The following is a 12,380-nucleotide window of genomic DNA, read 5'->3' as shown; positions in this document are numbered from 1 at the left end:
TTGAAAAAACGTATAGTCCGGTATGAAATGCATTTTTATTAACTGGCTCAATGCTTGTTGGATCTTTCTTTTTTTTGGTGAGGTAACCTAGTGGAAATCAATAACATCCCCTGTTACCACTCAACAACTGTTGTTACTTTAAACGTAAATGTTTTTGTGCACCACCACCATTCTTGCCAGTAGTCAATTAAAGCTGAATCAATCTGTGAAAAGCATTAATTGGGCAATTAGAAATATGACAGTATGTTCATCCATTCTCATGACAGAGGGGTTACTAGATAAGCAGTGGACCACGCCCATGTGGATCAGGGGTAGATCAGGGGTATTCAACTCTTACCCTATGAGGTCCAGAGCCTGATGGTTTTCTGTTCTACCTGATAATTAATTGCACCCACCTGGTGTCCCAGGTCTAAATCGGTCCCTGATTAGAGGGGAACAATGACAAAATGCAGTGGAACTGGCTTCAAGGTCCAGAATAGAATTTCAGGGCTCTAGATGTTCACTGCACTTGGGCTTTTGCATTCACCATTTTTCCCCATTTACTATAGCACCTACAGTGGGGGAAAAAAGGATTTAGTCAGTCACCAATTGTGCAAGTTCTCCCACTTAAAAAGATGAGAGAGGCCTGTAATTTTCATCATAGGTACACGTCAACTATGACAGACAAATTGAGAAAAGAAATCCAGAAAATCACATTGTAGGACTTTTAATGAATTTATTTGCAAATTATGGTGGAAAATAAGTATTTGGTCACCTACAAACAAGCAAGATTTCTGGCTCTCACAGACCTGTAACTTCTTCTTTAAGAGGCTCCTGTTTTTTCAGGTAAAACAAACAATGAAACATTGCAAAAACAAAAACCATTGACAATCAAGTCTCCAAAGGCTCATCATCCTGAGTTATTTCAAGTTTCTATCCTGTTCTTCAGTAATGGATAAGTTCTAGAAAAACATTGAAACATGTAGAGACAATAATATAGCTGGGCAGGGTATTGGATTCCATGTGTGTACTGTGTCAAGACCATAACATGAAGGAACAACACCTCCACAAAATGTAATTTCTGAGAGGATCTATTCCTACTCAGAGTGAGTTGGAAAAATTTCAGTTAGCAGAAGTACATACAGTGGGGAAAAAAAGTATTTAGTCAGCCACTAATTGTGCAAGTTCTCCCACTTAAAAAGAAGAGAGAGGCCTGTAATTTTCATCATAGGTACACGTCAACTATGACAGACAAAGTGAGATTTTTTCCCCCAGAAAATCACATTGTAGGATTTTTAATGAATTTATTTGCTAATTATGGTGGAAAATAAGTATTTGGTCACCTACAAACAAGCAAGATTTCTGGCTCTCACAGACCTGTAACTTCTTCTTTAAGAGGCTCCTCTGTCCTCCACTCGTTACCTGTATTAATGGCACCTGTTTGAACTTGTTATCAGTATAAAAGACACCTGTCCACAACCTCAAACAGTCACACTCCAAACTCCACTATGGCCAAGACCAAAGAGCTGTCAAAGGACACCAGAAACAAAATTGTAGACCTGCACCAGGCTGGGAAGACTGAATCTGCAATAGGTAAGCAGCTTGGTTTGAAGAAATCAACTGTGGGAGCAATTATTAGGAAATGGAAGACCACTGATAATCTCCCTCGATCTGAGGCTCCACGCAAGATCTCACCCCGTGGGGTCAAAATGATCACAAGAACGGTGAGCAAAAATCCCAGAACCACACGGGGGACCTAGTGAATGACCTGCAGAGTAACAAAGCCAAAGTAACAAAGCCTACCATCAGTAACACACTACGCCGCCAGGGACTCAAATCCTGCAGTACCAGACGTGTCCCCCTGCTTAAGCCAGTACATGTCCAGGCCCGTCTGAAGTTTGCTAAAGTGCATTTGGATGATCCAGAAGAGGATTGGGAGAATGTCATATGGTCAGATGAAACCAAAATAGAACTTTTTGGTAAAAACTCAACTCGTCGTGTTTGGAGGACAAATAATGCTGAGTTGCATCCAAAGAACACCATACCTACTGTGAAGCATGGGGGTGGAAACATCATGCTTTGGGGCAGTTTTTCTGCAAAGGGACCAGGACGACTGATCCGTGTAAAGGAAAGAATGAATGGGGCCATGTATCGTGAGATTTTGAGTGAAAACCTCCTTCCATCAGCAAGGGCATTGAAGATGAAACGTGGCTGGGTCTTTCAGCATGATAATGATCCCAAACACACTGCCCGGGCAACGAAGGAGTGGCTTCGTAAGAAGCATTTCAAGGTCCTGGAGTGGCCTAGCCTGTCTCCAGATCTCAACCCCATAGAAAATCTTTGGAGGGAGTTGAAAGTCTGTGTTGCCCAGCGACAGCCCCAAAACATCACTGCTCTAGAGGAGATCTGCATGGAGGAATGGGCCAAAATACCAGCAACAGTGTGTGAAAACCTTGAAGACTTACAGAAAACGTTTGACCTGTGTCATTGCCAACAAAGGGTATATAACAAAGTATTGAGAAACTTTTGTTATTGACCAAATACTTATTTTCCACCATAATTTGCAAATAAATTCATTAAAAATCCTACAATGTGATTTTCTGGAAAATAAATTCTCATTTTGTCTGTCACAGTTGACGTGTACCTATGATGAAAATTACAGGCCTCTCTCATCTTTTTAAGTGGGAGAACTTGCACAATTGGTGGCTGACTAAATACTTTTTTTCCCCACTGTATGCTATTTCCCATTCAATTTATGGCACCTGTCTTGGAGCTAAATGGTATTGTAATGTACTCATTGTGAACATGTGATCTGATCAGCCTTTTATGTTATGTATATGTAAATTAAATGTTATAAGCAGGAGCTGAAGCATTCTGGGAGTGATAAGCGTGTCTTGTTGAGGAAGTATCAAAGGTATTGAATTACTGAGAAAACAATAAATAATCAGACAAATCAAAAGGGGAGAAGCCTGACAGAGAGAGAGAGAGGGAGAGAGAGAGAGAGAGAGAGAGAGAGAGAGAGAGAGAGAGAGACGGACGGACGGACAGTGATAGAGAACATAGCGATTCTGCTGTGGCACAGGCCGGTTATCATTAATAGTGGAGTTGGAGGGCTATCTGCTGTGTCCATATGCCTCTTTAGCATTATCGTATGTAATATGCAGAACTTAGATGAGGACTTCATTCTCTTGGGGTTGTTTGTCTTAGGAGTCATGGTGTCCTGGGTTCCATCCCCGCAAGGAACGATGTATTCCCGGCAATTAACTACAATATTGAAAGACTAATGAGGCTGTTGGTTGCATCCTTCTTGTGACATACAGTCCCTTACCAGCTTTATAACTGATCCAAACCGATGCAGGAGGGGATCTCCTCTAACAAATCATATTACAAACCAATAACAGCATAAACATTCATTCTTCACAGAGATAAGAATTTAATGTTGATTGGTATGGAGGTCTCTTGCAAAAATTATCATGGCAACCCCATCTATGAATTACACAATGCTAATTTTGAATGCTTCAATTCATCAAGTTCTGATGGGGGAATTGTGTGGCACAAAATAGGTGACAGTACTATGGAGCTCATAGACTCAGACGATAGGCTCTATCAGCCCTAGAGCAAGCAGGCTAGCATGAATTATCACTCCTTACCAGAGCCTGTACCCTGGACCCACCTAGCCAATGTCAGCTACTTACCACCCAAGGAGCAGAAACTCATAAAGGGCTGAAGTGCAAAACCATCAACCAAGCAACAGGAATTCAACAGACAGTCCACTACGCAGAACATACTGGAGAAGTCAGATAAACATGTGAAAACTAATTCAGCAAATATCACTTTACAGAATAGGACTTTTTAATGCTGAATTGAGTATGGCAAGTAATATAAAATTGTAGGCAGAGGATGTGTCACCCTCTAGTGTACAAATGTGCCTGAGTGAAAATAAGTGTTGTCTATATGGGTTGCAGTCTCCTCCTTCCTCCTGTGTTGCCAGTAAAGCCTGAGTTCTGAACATGACAACAATTAGGAAGAAAACAAAAGCAACAAACAATGTCATTTTATTTTATTTAGAAATTGAAGTCCTCCCAGTTGGTATCACACATTGTCATCAGCAATCATTAACAGTATTCAGCAATGATAATTCAAATGTGAAGAACTGTGGTCCTCTGTAGCTCAGCTGGTAGAGCACGGCGCTTGTAACGCCAAGGTAGTGGGTTCGATCCCCGGGACCACCCATACACAAAAAAAAAAAATGTATGCACGCATGACTGTAAGTCGCTTTGGATAAAAGCGTCTGCTAAATGGCATATTATTATTATTATTATTATTATTATTATTAACATGGGCTGATGTCTCGTTAGTGTATCAAACAGACCAGTGGGTGGTGGCCTTCATAACCATAACTATCAATTCATCTACTCAACTGACCAGTTCTACTTAACATAAAACTAATCTCAAAGCATCAGTTGCAATATGAGAGGTCAATACACAATAACACAACAGGCTTTAGCAGCTCATATTAATCGTTTGTCTGGCTGATGATGGTGCTGTAAACAGATAGGCATAGAAGGTCCGGAATAAGGAAGTCCCACCCAACCAGTCTCCTCCATCTCCTCTCTTTCTCTGATCCCATAACATAGGAGCTGCCAGGACTGGGGTCATCATACTATAACCTTTCAGCTTTGGGCTACAGTAATCATATAAAGTCCTGGAACACTACAATGGGAGCAGAGAGAGAGGGGAGAGAGAAGGAACAACCAAAAAGGTATCTAGATAGGAAAGAGTCTATGCTGTGTGAGTGGTGACAGACAGCAGCATTGGTCTGAGTGATTACGTTGGATGATGGAGGGAATTGAGATCTACAGGATGACACAAGGTGGGCAATTCCTGGTCCACTTCTCCACTTGCTTGCCATCATAGGTGTTCTGGAGAGCGTCCCTGACCTGAAGGGGCATACACATTGTTGAGACCATTTGCGTCAATTTCACAACATTTGTGTCAATTTCAGTGAACAAACTGGCTGAAGTTGACCGTTCTGCAACTTCAGAGGAGAAAGCTTCCGGTACTCACATCCTTTTACATGGGGAAGCCACCTGTTTCCAGCTTGGAGAAGACCAGCACCCCGTTGATCTCCAACTCAAAGCTGCCTGCAGAAACAACAGCATCACACTTACAGTTGAAGTCGGAAGTTTACATACACCTTAGCCAAATACATTTAAACTCAGTTTTCACAATTCTTGACATTTAATCCTAATAAAAAGTCCCTGTCTTGGGTCAGTTAGGATCACCACTTTATTTTAAGAATGTGAAATGTCAGAATAATAGTAGAGAGAATGATTTATTTCAGCTTTTCTTTCTTTCATCACATTCCCAGTGGGTCAGAAGTTTACATACACTCAATTAGTATTTGGTAACATTGCCTATACATTGTTTAACTTGGGTCAAACGTTTCGGGTAGCCTTCCACAAGCTTCCCACAAGTTGGATGAATTTTGGCCCATTCCTCCTGACAGAGCTGGTGTAACTGAGTCAGGTTTGTAGGCCTCCTTGCTCGCACATGCTTTTTCAGTTCTGCCCTCAGATTTTCTATAGGATTGAGGTCAGGGTTTTGTGATGACCACTCCAATACCTTGACTTTGTTGTCCTTAAGCCATTTTGCCACAACTTTGTTAGTATGCTTGGGGTAATTGTCCATTTGGAAGACCCATTTGCGACCAAGCTTTAACTTCCTGACTGATGTCTTGAGATGTTGCTTCAATATATCCACATAATTTTCCTTCCTCATGATGCCATCTATTTTGTGAAGTGCACCTGTCCCTCCTGCAGCAAAGCCCCCCCCCCCCCCCCACAGCATGATGCTGCCACCCCGTGCTTCACGGTTAGGATGGTGTTCTTCGACTTGCAAGCAACCACCTTTTTCCTCCAAACATAATGATGGTCATTATGGCCAAACAGTTATATTTTTGTTTAATCAGACAAGAGGACATTTATCCAAAAAGTACAAGCTTTGTGCCCATGTGCAGTTGCAAACCGTAGTCTGGCTTTTTTATGGCGGTTTCGGAGCAGTGGCTTCTTCCTTGCTGAGCGGCCTTTCAGGTTATGTCGATATAGGACTTGTTTTACTGTAGATACTTTTGTACCTGTTTCCTCCAGCATCTTCACAAGGTCTTTTGCTGTTGTTCTGGGATTGATTTGCACTTTTCGCACCAAAGTACGTTCATCTCTAGGAGACAGAACGCGTCTCCTTCCTGAGCGGTATGACGGCTGCGTGGTCCCATGGTGTTTATACTTGCGTACTGTTATTTGTACAGATGAATGTGGTACCTTAAGGCGTTTGGAAATTGCTCCCAAGGATGAACCAGACTTGTGGAGGTCTACAAAGTTTTTCTGAGGTCTTGGCTGATTTCTTTGGATTTTCCCATGATGTCAAGCAAAGAGGCACTAAGTTTGAAAGTAGGCCTTGAAATACATCCACAGGTACACCTCCAATTGACTCAAATTATGTCAATTAGCCTATCAGAAGCTTCTAAAGCCATGACATCATTTTCTGGAATTTTCCAAGCTGTTTAAAGGCACAGTCAACTTAGTGTATGTAAACTTCTGACCCACTGGAATTGTGATACAGTACATTATAAGTGAAATAGTCTGTCTGTAAACAATTGTTGGAAAAATTACTTGTGTTATGCACAAAGTAGATGTCCTAACCGACTTGCCAAAACTATAGTTTGTTAACAAGAAATTTGTGGAGTGGTTGAAAAACAAGTTTTAATGACTCCAACCTAAGTGTATGTAAACCTCCGACTTCAACTGTATCTTCAAAACAATATGTAGGTTCAACCTTGACGGACACATACACAAAACAGGTGTGAAAACTGGTATTTTACCAAAAGAATAGGTAAATATTACAACATTTGCACAATACATTTCACTGTAACCACTGTGCTTCTGCATCTGCATTGCTTGCTCTTTGGGGTTTTAGACTGGGTATCTGTATAGCACTTTGTGACAGCTGCTGATGTAAAAAGGGCTTTATAAAATAAATGTGATTGAATGGGTATCCAGCTGACCTTTTCGTCCTACAAAGCCTGACACCTCCGCCTCAGGAAACCCCACAGCGACAGCCTGCTGAAGTTTCTTGTAGCGGGGCTCGTACCCTCATTGGCCACTAAAACAGTGATAAGAAAACCCAAACAGTGATGAATAATTAAAACAGCATAAAATGCCAACATACAGACTCAACCTGAGTGTTAAAAGGTATGGCAGTTGCCATATTTCCATATCATTTCCATGGTTTGCATAATGGAAATGTTCCATGATTTCCATAGTTTCCGGCCTCCGTAAAACAAACGCATCCTCACAAATTTAAATTAATATAAACCTACCAGTATTCCACTCTGATCTGCACCACACCCATGGCTTTTGACTCAGATTCTTCTTATCATTTTACATTTTACATTTTAGTCATTTAGCAGACGCTCTTATCCAGAGCGACTTACAGTTAGTGAGTGCATACATTTTCATACTTTCTTATCACTCCTTTATTCTTGAATGTGCTTCGCTGATGTAAAGGTGTTTTGCCTGGGGAGGAGTAAGAAACCTCAATATGAAAACACAATAGGAGCAATCGTAACCTGCCTCCTTAGTCATGAGTAAGTCTAAAAGGGTATATTGGAATACGGGTTTACTGTCCCAGGTAGGGTTGGGCCAGTGATCAACCGAAACAGACAAGTTACTACATGATAGTTAACTGTTTTTTCAGGTAAAACAAACAATGAAACATTGCAAAAACAAAAACCATTGACAATCAAGTCTCCAAAGGCTCATCATCCTGAGTTATTTCAAGTTTCTATCCTGTTCTTCAGTAATGGATAAGTTCTAGAAAAACATTGAAACATGTAGAGACAATAATATAGCTGGGCAGGGTATTGGATTCCATGTGTGTACTGTGTCAAGACCATAACATGAAGGAACAACACCTCTATGTAATATCTGAGAGGATCTATTCCTACTCAGAGTGAGTTGGAAAAATTTCAGTTAGCAGAAGTACATAACTAGCTTGATGGCAGTGGTATTTTGAACTTAACGCCAGCCAATTCAGGAAGAAAAATGAAATTTAAATTGTCCTCAAATTCTATTCAATGTGGAATTATAATTTCAGATTACTTCCTGAATGTAATGAATTAAAATGAAATTGACCCCAACCCTGCTTAACACATTCACTACAGGAAACACTCAGACACACTATACTGTAGCCAGTCAACAGGGTTTGATCAATGAAGATGCAATGTATGAAACTTACCAAGATGCTTCTTGCTCCAAAGGCTCTTCTCTTCCTGCTGCGGTTGTCATGGCTGGCTGTGTTGACATTACAGCGTGGGTGTAGCCAACAGCACACAAACACCTGTTCCCCCTATAGAATGATCACATGACAGTGGTATTAGATGTCTGAATGTGAGCATCAACAAGAGAGTAATTACTGAGACTTACCTGAGTAACACACCTGAGGTGCTTTGTTGCCATGGGGATGTACTGTAAGAACAGTTCAGACCTGTGAATGAGTCAATACTCTAATAATAACATGTTAGTATGTTGTTACATAGCACTTTAGAATTCAATTGTTCTTCCATTCTTATGGAGTTGAGTAGTTATTACTGAAGTGAAACAAAGAGAAGAAAAAACATATGTTAAGTCATTTTGAACATGACACGTTAAGAAAGACAATACTAACATCTTTATACAGTTAAATAATCCATAATTTTATTTTGTGATAGAAGTTCTCCCAATGGGTATCATACTTGACAGCCCTGGGCAACGGGAAAAAAAATATTCAGAGATGATATTCAATAAACTGTACGCATAAACAGATGCTGATGAGGTGTCGTTAGTGATAGACAGACCAGTGAGAGATGGCCTTCAAAACAAATAAGGATTTATCTACTTGCAAGGTCAGCTCTACTAATAGTAAAGCTGATCATATATAAAAGCCACAGAGTCAATGAAAATGCATTATCTATGATTCAGTGGCAGTATACAATTGCGAATTCACAAGAGGTTTGGCTACTATGGTGTTTCTCACATTTCGGCTAAAGAGAAACCTAGTTCACTGTTAAAGACACTGCCTGGAATGCTCCAGACAGATTAGCTATAAGATGGACAAAAAATAATAATATATATTACATCCAAGTTCCGACATAGATATACATTAGTTTTAAAAATAAACAAAAGTTGTAATGACAGAACTGACACAGAAAAAACCCTGTAAAAAGGCAAAGTTTCGACCTAGTTTAAAGTGTCTCCATTTCATAGACTTTAGAACACATCTTATTAAATCAATTGACAAACATTGCATTGACAGTGACAGGTTTAAGCAGCACGTTCATCAGCATAGTAGGGTACAGGATACAAGTTGTGAAACAGGGCTTATGACGCTTAGAGCTTGTTGATATAATTATTTCCACAGAGGGCTGAAAATAATTTAGCTCCTTCCCTTCTTGAGAGGAATTACAACAATCAGGCAGTAACTGTCTGCCAGGCAATGAGGCTTTTGGAATATAACAGGGTGTTCCCCCCAACCTGTTTGCCCCTCCATCTTACGGTCTCCTCCCTTTCTCTGATCCCATAACATAGGAGCTACCAGGACTGGGGTTATCATACTATCAACCTTTCAGCTTTGGGCTACAGTAATCATATACGTCCTGGAACACTGCAATGGGAGCAGAGAGAGAGGGGAGAGAGAAGGCACAACAAAACCTTACCACAGGTTGTACTCTAAATCAAAGACAGCGGCTTCAGTGGTCTTAGTCCAACTCGTGTGTAGTGTAGTTTCAACAGAGAGTTGTGTGTCACCCTCATGCCCGGTTAGTGCAAAGGCTGAGTGAGTGATGACAGTGGCAGTGATGGGAGTGCACCGTCCTGTCTTCAGCATGCTGCTGTCAGGAGAGGGCAGGGTTGGAGGATAGAGGGAGAGGAGATCTACAGGATGACACAAGGTGGGCGGCTCTTGGTGATCTTCTCCACTGGCTTGCCATCATGGGCTTTCTGGATAGCGTCCATGACCTGCAGGGGGATAAGACATATTGTGTCAATGGTGCTAGTCATTGGCAGTTGACACACAGACAGTGTGTCAGACATTAAAATGCCAGCTTTGTAAGAAGTTAACAACTTACGTCATCTTCATATGGGAAGCCGCTAGTTTCAAGCTTGGAGAAGACTACTTTCCCATTGATCTCAATCTCAAAACTGCCTGCAGAAACAAAAGCATAAAATCAAGGCAAAACAATGTAGTCTTTCAGACTAAAGTAGAGACATACACTCACCAGCCAGTTTATTAGGTACACCACCCTGTTCACAAAAATGGTTAACTCCTACAGACAGTGAGTCACGTGGCTGTGGATTGCTATATAAAGCAGGCAGACCAGCAGAGGCATTCAGTTACTGTGCGATTGAATGGGCAAAACGAGTTACCTAAGTTACTTTGAGCGTGGTATGATTGTCGGTGCCAGGCACGTCGGATCCAGCATCTCAGAAAAGGCCGCCCTCCTGGGCTTTTCACACACAACAGTGTCTAAGGTTTCCCGGGAATGGTGCAACAAACCAAAAAAATCCAGTCAGTGGCAGTCTTGTGGGCTAAAACAGCTAATTGATGAGAGGTCAAAGGAGAACGGCAAGAATCGTGCAAGCTAACAGGCAGGCCACAAACAGACAAATAACGGCACAGCACAACAGTGGTGTGCAGAACGGCATTTTAGAACGCACATCTCATCGATCCTTGTCACAAATGGGCTATTGCAGCAGACAACCACACCGGGTTCCACTCCTATCAGCTAAACACAAGAATAAACGGCTCCAGTGGGCACGCGATCGCCAACACTGCACAATTGAGGAGTGGAAAAAAATTGCCTGGTCCAACGAATCCCGGTTCCTGTTGCTGATGGTAGATTCAGGATTTGGCATAAGCAGCATGAATCCATGTGCCCATCCTTCCTGGTGTCAACGGTACAGGCTGGTGGCGGTGGTGTACCACGGTCCAATCTGCAGCAACTGCATCATGCCATCGCGTCAGTGTAGACCAACATCCCTGTGGAATGTTTCCGACTTGAAGAATCAATTTCCCGAAGAATTCAGGCTGTTCTGGAGGCAAAGGGGGGGGGGGGTCCAACCCAGTACTAGATGTATACCTAATAAACTGTCCAGTGAGTATATCGCTACACAGAGGAAATAATATATAGCTATGTCAAAATACTTCACATTAGTACTGTGTCCTTCCCAACACTGTAGGTACCTGCATTGTCTGTAGTAGGCTATGTCGAAAGGACCAACTTACCTTGCCTTCCTACGAAGCCTGACACCTCCGCTTCAGTGAACTCCGCGGTTACAACCCGCGCGAGCTCCTGATAGCGGGGCTCGTACCCTCATCCACCGCTAAAGACAACGACAAAACAAAAACATGACTTAGTGATGAATAATTAACCCTAAAGTAGTTGGGGGAAATGTCCAAGCAATGTTTAAGGTAAACATTCACCAACTAACGTTAGCTAGCATAAAACACAGCCCGTTTCATAATCAATGTGTGGGTATTATCTGCGCTATGAAGGTGGCTAGTTCGAGCTGCTAGCTAATACTGTAGCTAGCTAGCTAAAACGCATGGGAGCTGCTTAGAAAAAAAGGCGAATAATCCAATAAATGGAAAATAAACATACCAGTATTCGACTTTGACTTGCACACCCATGGCTGTTGAAGAAGCTAGCTAGCTTGCTAGTTCCTTCTTCTCGATACGCTGATTCTGGTTTGACCTAAAGACACAATTGTGTAACACAGATGCTAAAAAGGCTAACTAGCTAGCTAAAGCGTATGAGCAGAGAAATGCTTTCGATTGGTGTAAAAAGAGGTGGGAGGAGCGAGAAAAAGCAGGAAGAAAATACTAGCAGGGACCTGTTCCAATACTTTTAATAATATGCCATTTAGCAGACGCTTTTATCCAAATCGACTTACAGTCATGCGTGCATACATTTTTGTGTATGGGTGGTCCCGGGGATCGAACCCACTACCTTGGCGTTACAAGCGCCGTGCATCCTTTCCCTTTCTTCTTCACTTCTATGGGATTATTGATCCGTTTGAATGGCAAATACTATAGACATATAGGTGAGGTTTGGGGCGTTATTGATGACACTGCAATGAACAATCCAATTTACGTCATTTAGCAGACGCTCTTATCCAGAGCGACTTACAGTTAGTAAATGCATACATTATTTTTTAATGTTTCATACTGGCCCCCCATGGGAATCGAACCCACAACTCTGGCGTTGCAAACGCAATGCTTTACCAACTGAGCTACATCCCTGCCGGCCATTCCTGCTGTCTCTTTAACTGCAATAAATGGCTGGCTCCTTACTTATGCTGCATTCA

The 12,380-nt window shown here is 41.8% G+C and overlaps 1 long non-coding RNA gene and 1 pseudogene across 2 annotated transcripts; both read right to left on the bottom strand.

The window, feature by feature from the left end:
* Positions 1-4,278: 4,278 nt before the first annotated feature.
* On the bottom strand, positions 4,279-7,516 carry LOC311103322. Its single transcript, XR_014610077.1, has 4 exons — positions 7,358-7,516; positions 7,043-7,140; positions 5,047-5,123; positions 4,279-4,919 (listed from the first exon to the last, which is right to left on the bottom strand). It is a non-coding gene; the product is annotated as an uncharacterized lncRNA (long non-coding RNA).
* A 1,190-nt stretch (positions 7,517-8,706) lies between these two features.
* LOC311103321 (migration and invasion enhancer 1-like) lies at positions 8,707-11,854 on the bottom strand (annotated as a pseudogene). The gene is made up of 4 exons: positions 11,675-11,854; positions 11,299-11,396; positions 10,142-10,218; positions 8,707-10,031 (listed from the first exon to the last, which is right to left on the bottom strand). The product of its transcript is annotated as a migration and invasion enhancer 1-like (transcript).
* Positions 11,855-12,380: the final 526 nt, after the last annotated feature.

This window comes from Coregonus lavaretus (assembly GCF_964263955.1).
Source record: "Coregonus lavaretus genome assembly, chromosome: 28".
NCBI lineage: Eukaryota > Metazoa > Chordata > Actinopteri > Salmoniformes > Salmonidae > Coregonus > Coregonus lavaretus.
The sequence above is the reverse complement of the archived record's forward strand: the minus strand, read 5'-3'. Positions and strand labels throughout refer to the sequence as shown.